The sequence below is a fragment of the Bos javanicus genome, chromosome 12, assembly GCF_032452875.1.
Source record: "Bos javanicus breed banteng chromosome 12, ARS-OSU_banteng_1.0, whole genome shotgun sequence".
NCBI classification, from domain to species: domain Eukaryota; kingdom Metazoa; phylum Chordata; class Mammalia; order Artiodactyla; family Bovidae; genus Bos; species Bos javanicus.
This window is the reverse complement of record NC_083879.1, coordinates 48,319,737-48,336,703: the sequence shown is the minus strand read 5'-3', so window position 1 is coordinate 48,336,703 and position 16,967 is coordinate 48,319,737. Positions and strand designations below refer to the sequence as shown.

The 16,967-nt window shown below is 38.2% G+C and overlaps 1 long non-coding RNA gene across 1 annotated transcript in view; it reads right to left on the bottom strand.

The window, feature by feature from the left end:
- Window positions 1–12,098: 12,098 nt before the first annotated feature.
- The window catches only part of LOC133258468 (uncharacterized), a 76,234-nt gene continuing 71,365 nt past the window's right edge, over window positions 12,099–16,967 (bottom strand). The window contains exon 4 of the long non-coding RNA XR_009740035.1: window positions 12,099–14,504. This is a non-coding gene — a long non-coding RNA (uncharacterized LOC133258468). The remainder of the gene's footprint in view (window positions 14,505–16,967) is intronic.

The following is a 16,967-nucleotide window of genomic DNA, read 5'->3' as shown; positions in this document are numbered from 1 at the left end:
AGCCCTAATCAACTATACTGAAATATAAAATAAAAGTTAAGAAAAAGAAAGCAAAGACTAGTGAACATAAAAAGAATTCTAGTTTGGTTAATTGATTGAATCATTTATTCATCAAGACCAGTATAAGGGGAGACACATTTAAATATAAAAAAGAACTTTTAACTTTAAAAAATTAAGAACAGTATATATTTAAACCAAATTAATCAATCTGATGATCAAAAAAAAATACTGTTTTGATATATGGGTTATTGTTTGTCTTGTTTTTGGCCTTTTGAAAGCATCGTAAAGTACCAAGAGAGCTTCCTGTCTTTCCTATAAAGCACATGCACACTCCTATAAAGTGCTACTAAAAATATCCATTTTGTTATTCATGGGATCTTAAAATGGCTCAATTCCAGGCCCTTAATTAATTAAAGCATTAATTGGTTCATTCATTTGTTTACCGAAAAATTTTAGTGAGTGTCAATGTTATGGGACATACTCAAAATAAGAGATATGTGGAAATGGCCATCTGGGAGAGGACTCAGAAGAATTTGCAAGTAAAGACGTAATTTAATGTGACAAATTCTGTGATGCAAGGATTTGACAAAAGAAAAGCATTCTAGATTAACCTCACGGTGACCAGAGTGTTAAAAGATGTAAAGTTAATTAGACTTTTACAAAAAATAGTTAGGAAATACACAATCTAAATGCACTAAAATCAGTAAGGAGCACATTGGGATGTTTTAAAACTAAAGCAACATTAAAAGCTTCTAGATATTGAACTTAACAATGATTTCTTAGAGGTGATACCAAAAGCATCAACAACAAAAACAAAAAGAGACAAGTGGGATCATATTGAACTGAAAAGCTTCAACACAGAAACGAAACAAAAAACCGAACCAAGTCAGCAAAGTGAAAGCAGTCTACAGAATGGAAGAAAACATTTGCAAACCATGTATCTGATAAGGGTTTACTGGCCAAAATGTGTAAGAAACTCCCATATGCAATAGCAAAAAAGCAAATAATCTAATATAAAAATGAGCAAATGGATTCATGTCGATGTATGGCAAAAACCACCACAGTATTGTAAAGTAATTAGCCTCCAATTAAAATAAATAAATTAAAAAGAAAACAAAAATGAGCAAATGATCTGAATACATGTTTCACCAAAGAAAATGTACAAATCTCTAACAAGTATATGAAGGTTGGTCAACATCGCTTATCATTAGGGAAATGCATCTTAAACCCACAATAAGGTGTCACCTCACACCTTGGAGAATAGTTATTAGAAATGACAATAACAACAGAAGATAACAAGCCATACTGGGGAGGCAAACATTCGATTGATGTTAACTAAACTTACAGTGGTCATCGATTCTCCATATATGTGAGTCAAATCATTATGCTGCACATCCAAAACTCATGCAATGCTGTATGTTAGTGATATCTCAGCAAAACTGGAAAAAAATATTAATAGAACTACCATACGATCCTGTAATTTCACTTTGAGGTGTTTAAAGAAAATGCAAATACTAACTTGAAAAGATATATACCACCCCATATTTACTGAAACATTATTTACAATGGCCAAGACATGGAAGAAATCGAAGTGTACATCAATGGATAAATGGATTTTTAAAATGTGTTTATATTTTATATATGTGTTGTGCTTAGTCTGTTGGAGAAGACTCTTGAGAGTCCCTTGGACTGCAAGGAGATCCAACCAGTCCATTCTGAAGGAGATCAGCCCTGGGTGTTCTTTGGAAGGAATGATGCTGAAGTGGAAACTCCAGTACTTTGGCCACCTCATGCAAAGAGTTGACTTATTGGAAAAGACTCTGCTGCTGGGAGGGATTGGGGGTAGGAGGAGAAGGGGATGACAGAGGATGAGATGGCTGGATGGCATCACTGACTCGACGGACGTGAGTCTGAGTGAACTCTGGGAGTTGGTGATGGACAGGGAGGCCTGGCGTGCTGCGATTCATGGGGTCACAAAGAGTCAGACACGACTGAGCGACTGAACTGAACTGAACTGAACTATACTTAGTCGCTCAGTCGTGTCTGACTCTTTGAGACTCCATGGACTGTAGCCTGTCAGGTTCCTCCATCCATGGATTCTCCAGTCCAGAATACTGGAGTGGATAGTCATGCTGTGTGTTTATATGTACACACACATACACACACACACACATATTTACAATGGGATATTATTCAGCCATAGAGACAGAAATCTTGCCATTTGGGACAACGTGGATGGACCTTGAAAGTATTGTGCTAACTGTCTCTAAGTCTGGCAAAGAGAGACAAACATGACAAAGTAAGATTCATCCAGAAATGAGAGCCTAGGAGAGGAGTCAGAAGAGTTTGCAAGTAAAGATGTCATTTAGTGTGACAACTTCTGTGACAGTAGGATTAGGACAAAAGAAAGTAGGTTAGGGAAGCATTCTAGATTAGACTTCACAGTGCATTGCGCAAGCATTCCAGATTAAGTTCTCACTTAACGTGTGGAATCTAAAACAAAGAATAACAACAGCAACCATGACAAAGCTCATCGATACAGAGAACAGATTGGTGGTTGCCAGAAGCAGAGGGTAGGGGATGGGGTGAAATGAGTGAAGGTGGTCAAAAGAAGCAAACTTCTAGTTATAAGGTATTAAGTCATGGGGAGGTAATGTATAGCATGGCAACTATAGTTAATAATACGGTATCATATATTTGAAAGTTGCGAAGAGAGTAAATCTTAGAAGTTAGCATCACAAGAAAAATATTTGTAAAAACCTGGAGAAGAAAATGGCAACCCACTCCAGTATCCTTGCTTGAAGAAGTCCATGGACAGAGGAGCCTGGTGAGCTACAGTCCATGCCATCACAAAGAGTTGGACCTGGCTGAACAACTAATACACACACACAGACACACACACACACACACACACACACACACACACATAGACACACACACACTCAGACACACACACACATAGACACAGACACACACACACACACACAGACACACACACACACATAGAGACACACACACAGACACAAACACACACGCACATAGACACACACACAGACACACACACACATAGACACACACACACAGACACACAGACACACACACACACACACACATAGACACACACACACAGACACACAGCACACGGTTGATGAAGGGGCTTCCCAGGTGGCACGAGTGGTAAAGAACCTGCCTGCCAATGCAGAAGACGGTAAGAGACGAAGGTTTGATCCTTGGGTTGGAAAAATTCCTTGGAAGAGGGCATGGCAACCCACTCCAGTATTCTTGCCTGGAAAATTCTGCAGACAGAGACTGGTGAGCTACAGTCCAAAGGGTTAAATAGAGTCAGACATGGCTGAAGTGACTTTGCATGCCCACATGCATGGTTGATGAATGTTAACTAGACTTATTGCGGTGATCATTTCACAATATATACAAACATTGAATCATGTCATACATCTGAAACTAATACATTATATGTCAATTATACCTCAATTTTTAAAATGTGATATGTATGTACAAAGGAATATTATTCAGCTTTAAAAAAAGAAGGATTGACATCATGGATGGACCTGGAGGACAACGAGCTTCCCTGGTGGCTCAGTTGGTAAGACTCCTCTTACAGTGTAGGAGACTGCCTGCAATGCAGGAGACTTGGGTTTTATCCCTGGGTTAGGAATAACTCCTGGAGAAGGAAATGACTACCCATTCCAGTATTCCTGCCTGGAAAATCCCATAGACAGAGAAGCTTGGTGGGCTACAGTCCATGGGGTCACAAAGAGCTGGACACAACTTAGCGACTAAACCACCACTAATGGAGGACATTATGCTAAATAAAGTAAACCAGTCACAGAAAGACAAATACTGCATGATCTCATTTTTATAAATATTCTAAAACAGTCAAACTCATAGAACCAGAGAGTAGAATTTTGATTACCAGGGGCTTGGGAAGGGGTGATGGAGAGGTGTTGGTCAAAGGGTACAAAGTTTAAGTTACATGAGATGAAAAAGTTCTAGAGATCTATTGTACAACATTGAGACTATAGTTAGCAACACCCAATTGCATACTTAAAAATTTGCTAAGAAATTTTTAAAGAAAAAGAATATTATAAATAAGTAAATAAAGAGGGAAGGGGGAATTTTTAGAGGTGATTCATAAATTTATAACTTTGATCATGGTAATGGTTTCACAGTATATTCTTATTGCCAAATTCATTAAGTTGTATATATTATATATGTTTAGCTTTTAAAAACCATTTTTAATTAGAGTTAATTTACAGTGTTGTGTTAGCTTCAAGTGTACAGCAAAGTGATTCATATATATATGTATACACACACACACACACACACACACACATTGAAATAGGCTGCCCTGGTAGCTCAGATGGAGAGAACCACCTGTTATACAGGAGACCTGTGTTTGATCCCTGGGTTGTGAAGATCCCTGTAGAAGAGAATGATACCCACTCCAGTAGTCGTGCCTGGAGAAGTCCATGGACAAAGGAGCCTAGCAGGCTACAGTCCATGGGGTCGCAAAGAGGTGGACACGACTGAGCGACTAGCACTTTGACTTTTCCTTCATATATATATATATATATATATATATATATATATATATATATACATACCTTTTCAGATTCTTTTCCACCATAGATCATTTGGAGACATTGAGTATAGTTCCTTGTGCTATACAGTTGGACCTTGTTATCTATTATTAAAGTGTTTTGTATGTCCATCACATCTCAGCAGTGTTCTTTAAAAATAAAATAAATTAAAAATGCAAAAAAGAAAAAAGTAATGCAATACTACATTAGATATTAAACGTGCCAATCTTAAAATTTAGCTTTTTCTGGGTCCATATTATTTTGCTATAACATTCTATAAAAAAAAGCCAAAAATAAAAACAATAGTATATTATAGTGTATTTTCTTTTTTTTCTTTTTTTAATATATTTTATTTTATTTTTTAACTTTACAATATTGTATTGGTTTTGCCATACAGTATATTTTCTGTCTGAATTTTTCCAGCATTAAAAATTAGAGTGCATCAGGAAAAAGGGTTTGGCATCAATTCAGTAAACATATATTTTAAAAGACCAGATTAAATCAAGCTGTTTTGGACAAATAGAAATCATTTAAATTAACAACATACATTTATTAGTAGACAAACATGTCACATATTTGTTTTCATTTGTCTTAATTTAGGAGGTAGTTTCTGGTTTTACCTTGGCACAAATTATAAAATGTTCTCATGTCCTATTTCCTTACTTGTAATGTCTCACCGAGGACATGCTGCTTAAGAAAACAGGTGTTTCAGCTTATTCCGTGGGAGGCAGTCTTTAAGTTTAATGCGATTTGCTTAAAGAATCAAGTAAAGTATGACAGCTTGTTTTGACACAGGTTAGTGGAGGATATTTACCTGTGGCTGTGCACTCAGTCATGTCTGAGTCTTTGCAATCCCGTGGACTGTAGCCCACCAGGCTCCTCTGTCCATGGGATTCTCCAGGCAACAATACTGGAGTGGATTGCCATTTCTTTCTCTAATGTTTATTTGGTTGTACATAAATCATGGTTTGTCATTAAAACATATCCCCGAATCTGTTTAAACCTGCTAACCCTTTGAAATCACTAACGATGTCAAACTTTATGCTTTGGAGTTTAGGGGCTTTGATAATGTACCATAAAATGTAATGAAATTGACCTTACCACCTAAGCACATCATTGGGTCTTTTTAGTGACTGAGTGTAGTTCATTTCTCACATAATAATAGTAGTAATATTAATAAACGGCATGGATATTCAGAGTGTACTTTTAAAAGAAGAATGAGAAAGAGAGAGAAAGCAGCATTTTGCTAGAAAGTCTTTCTGTCCCTTCTCTTGAGGGTGGAAAGCACTAATATTGCTGCAAATGTGAGTCTGAATATTCTTCCTGGTTCATCTTGCTTTGAACAGAAGCAGAAAACTCAAGGCAGTGTTTTTAAACTGTGGCTTATCCAATGTGGAGTGAGTGTCAGGATTAAACTTAAAAAAAGAATGAGTCTTCTTTTGCTTTTTTTTAAGTCATAGGGAGAAATCATGCAATGTCCTAGGACTAGAGTTAAATGATACGTAACAATTTAACAAAGATGTGATGACCTGGAAGACAGTCAATGGTAAGTTGAGCCTGCTTATGACTCACACCTGTGGCTAAGGACTGTCCTTGCTCCTTGTTTGATTCTCAGTGTGAGCAGAGCTTGTTTGTAAATCCTGATGTCTTGAAAGATTGCCTTTCTCCCTGGGCATCTTCCTCACCTATTATGATTCACCCTGAAGTGGACCCTCTAGACTCCAGGACCACCTCTCCTTTCTGTGCCTCCCAGCCCACAAGTCTATTTGAGGAGCTGCCAGAAGAGAGCTCTGTCTTGAAAAAATCTTCACTTTTGATTAGGCCTGATGACCTTTGATGGAGAAGGCAATGGCACCCCACTCCAGTACTCTTGCCTGGGAAATCCCATGGATGGAGGAGCCTTGTAGGCCACAGTCCATGGTGCCGCTAAGAGTCGGGCACAACTGAGTGACTTCACTTTCACTTTTCACTTTCATGCATTGGAGAAGGAAATGGCAACCCACGCCAGTGTTCTTGCCTGGAGAATCCCAGGAACGGAGGAGCCTGGTGGGCTTCCATCTATGGGGTCGCACAGAGTCGGACACGACTGATGTGACTTAGCAGCAGCAGCAGCAGCAGATGACCTTTGAAGTATATCTAATTAATAGTCTCATTTGCTATCATTCTTTAATCTCCCTTTCATTGGATTTTGACAAAAGCTGAGATCTTTAAAAATATATGTTCAAATGGTTAGAAGTGTGCTAAGTAATTGGGTGTGTGCATCACTCACTCATTCACTCAGTTGTGTCTGACTCTTTGCAACCCCATGGACTGTAGCCCACCAGTCTCCTCTGTCCATGGAATTTTCCAGGCAAGAAGACTGGAGAGAGTTGCCATTTTCTTCTCCAGGGGATCTTCTGGGCCCAGGGATCGAACCCTCATCTTCTGTGTCTCCTGCATTGGCAGACAGATTCTTTACCACTGAGCTACCTGGGAAGCCCAAATAATTGGTACATTTTTACAAATCTAATGGGGAATGGCAATAATGATTAATCTGTGAAGGAAAACGTGGAAGAATTTTTATTTGTTCTTAGTCTAACTGTCTGATGTTAGGATTTGGCATTTCCTTGTGGGAAACCAATTACAGGGATGTTCTGCCAAGATAAAGGAAGGAGGAAATAAGGACCGCACCCCAGTAAGACTATATGGCTTTAAAAAACATTTTTAAAAATAGCTTGTCTGATGATGGAATCAATTGAACTTAAGGAATATTTCCTAATCCTACTGCCATGAGGTGTTAGTTTCCAAATTTCTGTGACTATTATTCTGAAAGTGGTCCCATTTCTCGCTTCTGGGACTTCCCAAATCCTGTGCCTGGCTCTGTCGTCGGCAGGGAGATGGTTACAATGAGTCCCACCAGGCTGCTTTGAGTCAGGGTCACATCTGGGGTAAAAAACACCAGTTCTTGCCTTTATACACCCTTCCCTTAAAAAGTCTCTCTAATTTGGGACTCATGATTTTTTTCTTCAGTATTCTATTAGCATTATGACAGGAGAGAATTTTTTCTTTTTGCTGAAGCATCACATATTTTTGAGATAATTTCCCTGTTAAAGTCACAATTATTAGTTTCTAAACTGGCAGAGAAATGATATCTTGACTCTCAACTGATAATAACCCATCCTCTAGCATACATAAATCACAGATATAGGTCAAGGAAAAAATGATGCCAGAACTTTCCATTACTGGTTTCCTTTAATTGATATATATACACATATATATCAATTATATAAATATATATATAGAAAAGAAAGTGAAAGTTAGTTGCTCGGTCACGTCTGACTCTTTGCGATCCCATGAACTGTAGCCTGCCAGGCTCCTCTGTCCTTGGAATTTCCCAGGCAACAATACTAGAGTGGGTTGCCAATTCCTTCTCTAGGGGATCTTCCTGACCCAGGGGTTGAACCTGGGTCTCCTGATAGCTCAGTTGGTAAAGAATCTGCCTGCAATGTTGGGGACCCAGGTTCAATTCCCGGGTTTGGAAGATCAGCTGGAGAAGGGATAGGTTACCCACTTCAATATTCTTGGGCTTTCCTTGTGGCTCAGCTGGTAAAGAATCCACCTGCAATGCAGGGTACCTGGTTTCAATCACTGGGTTGGGAAGATCCCCTGGAGAAGGCAAAGGTTACCCACTCTAATATTCTGGCTTGGAGAATTCCATGGACTGTATAGTCCATAGGGTTGCAAAGAGTCCAACATGACTTTCACGTCACTCCTGCACTGCAGGCAGATACTTTACAGTTTGAACCACCAAGGAAGCCTGTGTGTGTGTGTGTGTGTGTGTGTATGTATATATTGACCAAAATCATATTCTGAAAGTTCTCCAAGGATTGCTTTGCAGCTTCCTATCCTCAGGTGCACACCTTTGTAACTATCAAATCTAAAAGTACTCAGTAATTTGAAAGCTGGTTACCCAAGGAAGACACATATCTTTTTTTTTTTGATCAAAACTTGTTACACTTTTGTGAATAGAGTGAGAAAAAAAATGCATCATAGAATTCTGATAAAATGGAAGAAAGAAGTGGAGCAAAGAGATTAAATATATTTGTCTTATGTAAGTGCAAGTCTATCTTATCTTTGATAGTGAGTCATTATCATGCAGGGGCCTGTTTTGCTCCTTGATTAGCATAGAGCCTCTCTTGTGACAGATCCATGAATATATTCACTTACTAGATTCTTTGAACACACATTATATGTGAAGGTGAAGGGAATACAGAGATAAAAGAGAGTCTTTGTGCTCAATAATAACTTAAGAATCTATTGAAGTTGTAGGGTAAGTAATGATAATAAGTACCAAGTCTGAGCTCTGCTTCAACTCTCATAAGCTAGTCCTTCATAGAAATACATTAATCAGGCAATACTGTTTAGAGGTAGATCATTATATTAATCCTCTTTAAGAGAAGAATTTTTGTGCAGGTAAAATAAACATGAACTTATTCAGCCTCTTGTGCACTTGGTTTAAGGACTAAAAATAGTTTAAAAGCAGGATGAATTCCAGAGTTCCAAAAGCTCTAAAGTAGCATAATGATGGATTCATGGAAATTTTTTTCAACAAACTAAACAATACTTGAAACGTATCACCTTATTTCTACTGACTCTGGTGCAATAGTCTCATGTTACACATTTATTGATGCTGATTCTTTATGAAATGATCTTTATGTCAATATGGCAAGTTTTTCTGCTCAGATGATGTGCCAGTACAGTGTTAGGCATTTCAGGTGTACAGAGACAAGTAAAATATAGTGTATTTCACTCTGGACTAGGACAACCATAAGAAATGATAGCTAGGAAAAATTATGGTAAGAAAAGACACCTTACAGCAGGAGATTTTTGAAACAAAAATGGAACCTTGGATGAGATTTCTAAAGGAAAAAAGTAAGCCACAGCCACTGAATACTGACAAAACCTTGAAAGCTGGGTAGTGAGGGATAAAATTGCCCAACTTTGCCGGAATTAAGACTTTTGGAAACTTAGGTATACTTGTATATATAAAAAAAGTTTTCCACTCCCTGTCCAATGTGATAATTATTGTACTTTTAGTAATCTTTTATAGAAAATTATACATGATGACAAGTTACTCTAAATTCATGTTAGAATACATTTTCACAGCATCTTTGTATATTTGAACATTATAGAAATGAAATGTATAGGCAGAGTATAGATGTATATTCAGGCTAATATTGAGGAATATATGGGTTCATAGATCCATTGGCATAATAGTTTGGTTCCCTAGAGTCTTCAGCCCTCTGATTAGAAATCGCTGGTGTCAGGTATGGCAGTAATAGAAGGCTGGAAAAATAAGTACAGATATTAATATAGGAGGATATTGAATCAAAGACTATGAAGTTTTCTTTAATTTAAAAGAAAGTGTTATAAGTGTTTGAGCCTATAGTGGTTTGATGTTAGCTCCATAAGGGCAAAGGATTTTTCTGTCACCTTCACGTCGGATATGAAAAGCCTAACATAGGACCTGGACCATGACAAGTGCTCAATTAATAAATATCTTTCGAATGAATGAATGAAGGCAATTATGAAGACAGAATTTCAAAAGTATAGGGAGATTTAAAAATGTGGTCAAATGATACAAAGCTTCCAAGGAGGATGAAAACGGAAAATGAGAACATCAAATTGTGCATAGTAAGGGTCTGAAGTGATCTTCCTAGCAGTCTTTCCTGTCAAGGGCAGGAACAGAGACCAGACTAAGAAAGATGGTTTAATGAAGACAATGACAAACTCAAGATGATTCCAGAAAGTCTGACATCCCCTTTGGAGAAGATTTCAGCATTGACTACTGAAACTGAGTTATACATATTCCAGGGCTCAGCAATTGCAGTGGCAGGACTATGGAGAAGGCAGTGTGACCTCTCACTATGGGAAATACAGAGAAGGAAACTTATTGAGGTTTCTTTACCAAATCATAAAGATTTAGAGGCGATGGGGTATCATTTTGGCAACTTACTCTCAAGTGGTTTATGGAGAAAAAATCCTTTATGCTATACTTGCCTATTGCTTCAAATTAAAAAAATAAATTATTAAAAATTCTTTAATGATTTATTCTCTAAGTAAATAAAGGAAGTTTTAAAAAGTATGGCAAATCAATAAACGATCTAGAGATAGATCAAGAACTTGAATGGGAGGCATTGTTACATGAGCAGGGGTGGCTTTGCTTTTTCAGAATCAGGAGAATATTGATAATGTCAATAGGCAAAGAAGAAGGATCAAATTCGAAGAGAAATACAACCAAAGCCTGTTCTAATCAATGCTTCAATCCAGCATACTAAATTTTGTGAGATGGCAGAAAGAAAGCAGTTATCAAAGAGACCAAGAGTCTTCACTTTTGCCTTCAGGAAGATGTATTGCAAATGCCTCAAAACAGGAATACCTACTCTTTCATCTCAGAAGTGAAGTGAAAGTCACTCAGTCATGTCCAACTCTTTGCAGCCCCAAGGAATTCTCCAGGCCAGAATACTAGAGTGGATAACCTTTACCTTCTCCAGAGGATCTTCTCAACCCAAGGATTGAAATCAGGTCTCCAGCATTGCAGACAGATTCTTTACCAACTGAACCACCAGGGAATCCCAGAGACAACTCTAAAATATATTAGCAGGTGGACTACAGGTCAGTCTTGATGGGAATGGACATAACTGTTGGTAGGATTTTCGGTGCCAATGTCCCCAACATTCCTGGACCTCAGCTCCTACAGAAGGCTTTGGTTTGGCCCTCTTCCTGAGTTGGGAAGATCCCCTGGAGAAGGGGATGGCAACCCACTCCAGTGTTCTTGCCTGGAAAATTCCATAGTCAGGGGAGCCTGGCAGTCTACAGTCCATAGCGTTGCAAAGAGTTGGACATGACTGAAGCGACTTAGCACACACACACAAACACAAAAATGCCAAAGGTTAGGCTTCCCAGGTGGCACTAGTGGTAAAGAACCACTCTTGCCAATGCAAGAGACATCGGAGATTTGGGTTTGATCCCTAGGTCGGGAAGACCCCCTGGAGTAGGAAATGACAACCCACTCCAGGATTCTTGCCTGGAGAATCCCGGGACAGAGGAGTCTGGTGGACTGCAGTCCATTGGGTTGCAAATAGTTGGACATGCATATATACATTCTTCCTGGTTACAAGCACAGGAAGGCAGATTCCTTAGTGAGGATTTTGATGCTGTGTTTAATCAATGTCACGGTGGTTATACTCATCAGTGTGTCATGACCATTCATCAGACTGTGTTCCTATGAACAGTTTCACAGTAATCGGGGCCTGTTTCTACTTATCTCAAAAGGGCTCTGGGAAACAGGGGTGCTATAACTGTGGGGCACAAGAGGCATACCTACAGAAGAAGTGGCTTTAACTGGCTACCATAGCAGATGACTATTTTGTTGTTGTTGTTAAAGCTAAGCCATTATACATTTGGTTCCATCTTTACAAGTGTTCAAAACTATTTGTAATTATTACAAAAGCAAGATTCATTTCATTGATCTTTAATGCAAAGCATATAATTATAAAACAGTACACAACTTTAGGTGTTTTATAATTAAAGAACATATGTAAGTTCAAATCTTCTAGTTTAATTTTGTTTGTGTGTTTACTAGCTTTATCGCTTTTTTCCATTTTATTTTTATTTATAATTTTTTTGGAGTATGGTTGCTTTACAATGTTGTGTTAGTTTCTACTGTATAGCAAAGTGAGTCGGTTATACATGTACATGTATCCCCTCTTTTGAAGATTTCCTTCCCCTTTAGGTCAACAGAGAACACTGAGTAGAGTTCCCTGTGCTGTATGGCATGTTCTCACTAGTTATCTGTCTTATAAACAGTAGTGCATGTACGTCCATCCCAATCTCCTAGTTCATCCCACTCCCCACTTTTCTCTTGGTGTCCATAAGTTTGTTCTCTACATCCCATAGCTAATGGCTATTGGGGGAGACTAAATGAATAGGACTGTAATTTTTTGGGGCGGGGGAGAAGGCAATGGCACCCTACTCCAGTACTCGTGCCTGGAAAATCCCATCGACGGAGGAGCCTAGTGGGCTGCAGTCCATGGGGTCGCTAAGAGTCAGACACGACTGAGCGACTTCACTTTCACTTTTCACTTTCATGCATTGGAGGAGGAAATGGCAACCCACTCCAGTGTTCTTGCCTGAAGAATCCCAGGGACGGAGGAGCCTGGTGGGCTGCTGTCTATGGGGTCACACAGAGTCGGACATGACTGAAGCGACTTAGCAGCAGCAGCAGTAATCTTTTTTTAGGAAAAAAAATTATTATTTTTTTAGTCCCTTATAAGCTGCAAAACTATCATTGCTAAGGAAGTAAGTAATATCACACTGCAGTCAGTTGTGGAAGGCTATTGTAATTCTGTTTGGTTAAACATGTTGGCAAAACAGGTATAACAGATAGAGGAAGAGACTCACTCCATACAATAAATAGCATTTATTTTTGCTGGAAGGGATACATAATATTATAATTATAGATCTTTAATCATCCCAGAAAAACTTTGAGATGCTGATGGAGACTAGACAAGGGCAATCCTCAGGTCTTCTTAAAGAGGGAGTGAGTCAACATGTAGTGTGAAGATCATGGGGTTTAGATTCAGAAAGTGGTTCTGTTTCATTCCAACTTTGTGGCCTTAAGCAAGCTAGTAAACCTCATTTTCTTCATCTCAAAAATGGGGCTAATGGTATGTTACAGGGTTTTTATAAGGATTAAAGATAATATATATAGAATGACTAACTATAATTATTATCTGTTGACTCATACTGAGTTATACTAGTTAGTATTCATTAGCTATTACTGCTTTTTATATTTACTGTATATGAACTACATTCTAATCCAGTCAGTTTCAAGGCTAACAAACATACACAATCATCAAAAACAAGCAGAGACAAAAAGAGATAAATAAACACTAGGTTTAAATGTCTTTTCAGGTGAAAGTATCTTTCTATAAATCTTCCTTTTTTTTTCATTTTTTTTTTAGACTGCCATTCCTTAACCTCAAGAAAGAAAAAAATTCTAATAGGGTATGAAGACTAGGACTCTTGAGATTCAAAGAGAGTCAGATTAAAGAGTTTGTTATGGGATATATCACTTCCCTTTTTATGATATCAGAGCATACATCAAAATAAGCAAGCTCAAGAAAAGTTCATATTCAATTATGACAATACTATCATGTGACATTTTATAACCTTTCTCTAAATGGGATGGTCCTTTGTCCTGGTTTGCCTGGGACACTTCTAGTTTATTTCTGTTATTATGGTTTAATGATTAACAGTTTCTACCATCCTTTCACTCTTAAAGGTATCCTAACTTGGACAATAAGTATGATAATGCTATGCAAAACAGTTTAGACTTGGATTTTTCCAGGAACTCAGGTTAGATGCCATACAACAGAAGGTATTAACTATTTTACCCAGAACTTGTGTAAATTATACAAATTGGCACATAGACTGTGAAATGTTTTCACAGGATATCTTCAAGGTAACATTTTATTCAGTTCAGTTCAGTTGCTCAGTTGTGTCCGACTCTTTGCGACCCTATAGCAGCAGGCCAGGCCTCCCTGTCCATCACCAGCTCCCGGAGTTCACTCAAACTCATGTCCGTCGAGTTGGTGATGCCATCCAGCCATCTCATCCTCTGTTGTCCCCTTCTCCTCCTGCCCCCAATCCCTCCCACCATCAGAGTCTTTTCCAATGAGTCAACTCTTCGCATGAGGTGGCCAAAGTACTGGAGTTTCAGCTTTAGCATCATTCCTTCCAAAGAAATCCCAGGGCTGATCTCCTTCAGAATGGACTGGTTGGATCTCCTTGCAGTCCAAGGGACTCCCAAAAGTCTTCTCCAACACCACAGTTCAAAAGCACCAATTCTTCATTTTATTACTGAGTCATATTATAGCAAAAGAGAGAAAGCAAAAAACAAAGATTTACAGGATCGAGAGGACCAAAGCAAATTGAAACCTATACCAGATCACCGGTGACCAGGGCAATAAGGAGAACTTGGATATCAAGTGTTTTTGTCATGCACTGGACATTTTGAAATTTCCTTCCAAAACTGATAAGAAAGAAAAGTATTTATTTTAAATCACTACAAACTGATGTTTAAAAATATAAACACTGGGAAATATTTTTTTCAAAACACTGGCAGCGTTCAAAACTTGATTCATTTTGAATCCTCAAATCTTATACTCTGGAGATGAATTCATTGCATAGTATTAAAGAATAATGTGACATGGAAAACATCCAGTGTCTAGACTGCTCTTTCCTTTCCCTCCCATCATAGCTCTTTCCATAGCTCTTTGTACATATAATCTACAAAATTTATAATATTTCCAAGAAGGTGAGGGAAACTGGGATTAGGCTTTAACTGATAAAAACTGAGATTTCTGAATTAACTCTAGAAAAAATTTTGTGTGGAAATCCAAATCTATTACATTTTGTAACTTAAATTTTGGAAACAGTAACTACATGTATTTAAACAGTCTATGAAGTATGAATACACTAATTTTTGTTAGATATCAGTGTATCACTTTAGAATTTTAAATATTGTGCTTTTCAATATTATCTATTTACTCAGCCTTACCTCTACTGAGCTTATTACTCAACGAGTAAAACAAAATGGATATCTTGGCATGAAACAAAGACAGATAGAACAGGTAGTTGTCAATACTAACTACCAGATGTAAGTTATTTCAAGTCTAATGAGTACTAGGAAATTATAATCAAAAGGTAATTGTGAATTACAGATATTTTAATCTTTATCAACTTTCCATAAACAAATCCCCATGAGAAAAAAAATTCTGTTGATTTTATGCTTAGAAGATATTCATTCTAAATTCCTCTAATAACCCAAAAACCCTTCTGTCATTAATTAATTAATATTTTTCCATTGCTGTGTATGAAGAGGCTAGTGCATACTTCTTTCTTTTTTTAAAAAATTGAACTATATTTGATTTACAATATTGTGTTAGTTTCAGGTGTACAGCTTCAGAATCTTTTCCATTGTAGGTTATTATAGGAAATTGAATGTAATTCCCTGTACTATGCTCTAGGTCCTTGTTTACCTTTTTTTTTTTTATATATAGTACTGTGTATATGTTAATCCCAAACTTAATTTATCTTCCACCTCCATCCCCACTATACCTTTTGGTAACCATAAGTGTGTTTTCTATGTCTGTGAGTCTACATCTGTTTTGTAAACAAGTTAATTTGATTCATTTTTTTAGATTCCACATGTAAGTGATAAGGGTTTCCCTGGTTGCTCAGATGTTAAAAAATCTTCCTGCAATGCAGGAGACCAGGGTTCAATCTCTAGGTCAGGAAGATCCCCTGGAGAAGAGAATGGCTATCCACTCCAGTATTCTTGCCTGGACAAATCCATGGACAGAGGAGCCTGGAGGGACAGTCCTTGGGGTCCCAAAGAGTTGGACATGACTTAGCTACTAACACACTCACACATACATGTAAGTGATATCATATGGTATTTGTCTTTTTCTGTCTGACTTGCTTTCACTTAATATGGTAATCTATATGTATGCAGATGACACCACCCTTACGGCAGAAAGCGAAGAGGAACTAAAAAGTGAAAGTGGAGAGTGAAAAAGTTGGCTTAAAGCTCAACATTCAGAAAACGAAGATCATGGCATCTGGTCCCATCACTTCATGGGAAATAGATGGGGAAACAGTGTCAGACTTTATTTTTGGGGGGCTCCAAAATCACTGCAGATGGTGATTGCAGCCATGAAATTAAAAGACGCTTACTCCTTGGAAGAAAAGTTATGACCAACCTAGATAGCATATTCCAAAGCAGAGACATTACTTTGCCAACAAAGGTTCGTCTAGTCAAGGCTATGGTTTTTCCTGTGGTCATGTATGGATGTGAAATTTGGACTGTGAAGAAGGCTGAGCGCCGAAGAATTAATGCTTTTGAACTGTGGTGTTGGAGAAGACTCTTGAGAGTCCCTAGGACTGCAAGGAGATCCAACCAGTCCATTCTGAAGGAGATCAGCCCTGGGATTTCTTTGGAAGGAATGATGCTAAAGCTGAAACTCCAGTACTTTGGCCACCTCATGCGAAGAGTTGACTCATTGGAAAAGACTCTGATGGTGGGAGGGATTGGGGGCAGGAGAAGAAGGGGACAACAGAGGATGATATGGCTGGATGGCATCACTAACTTGATGGACGTGTTTGAGTGAACTCCGGGAGCTGGTGATGGACAGGGAGGCCTGGTATGCTGCGATTCATGGGGTCACAAAGAGTCGGACACGACTGAGCGACTGAATTGAACTGAACTGATAGGTCCATTCATGTTGCTGCAGATGGCATTATTTCATTCTTTTTTTTTTT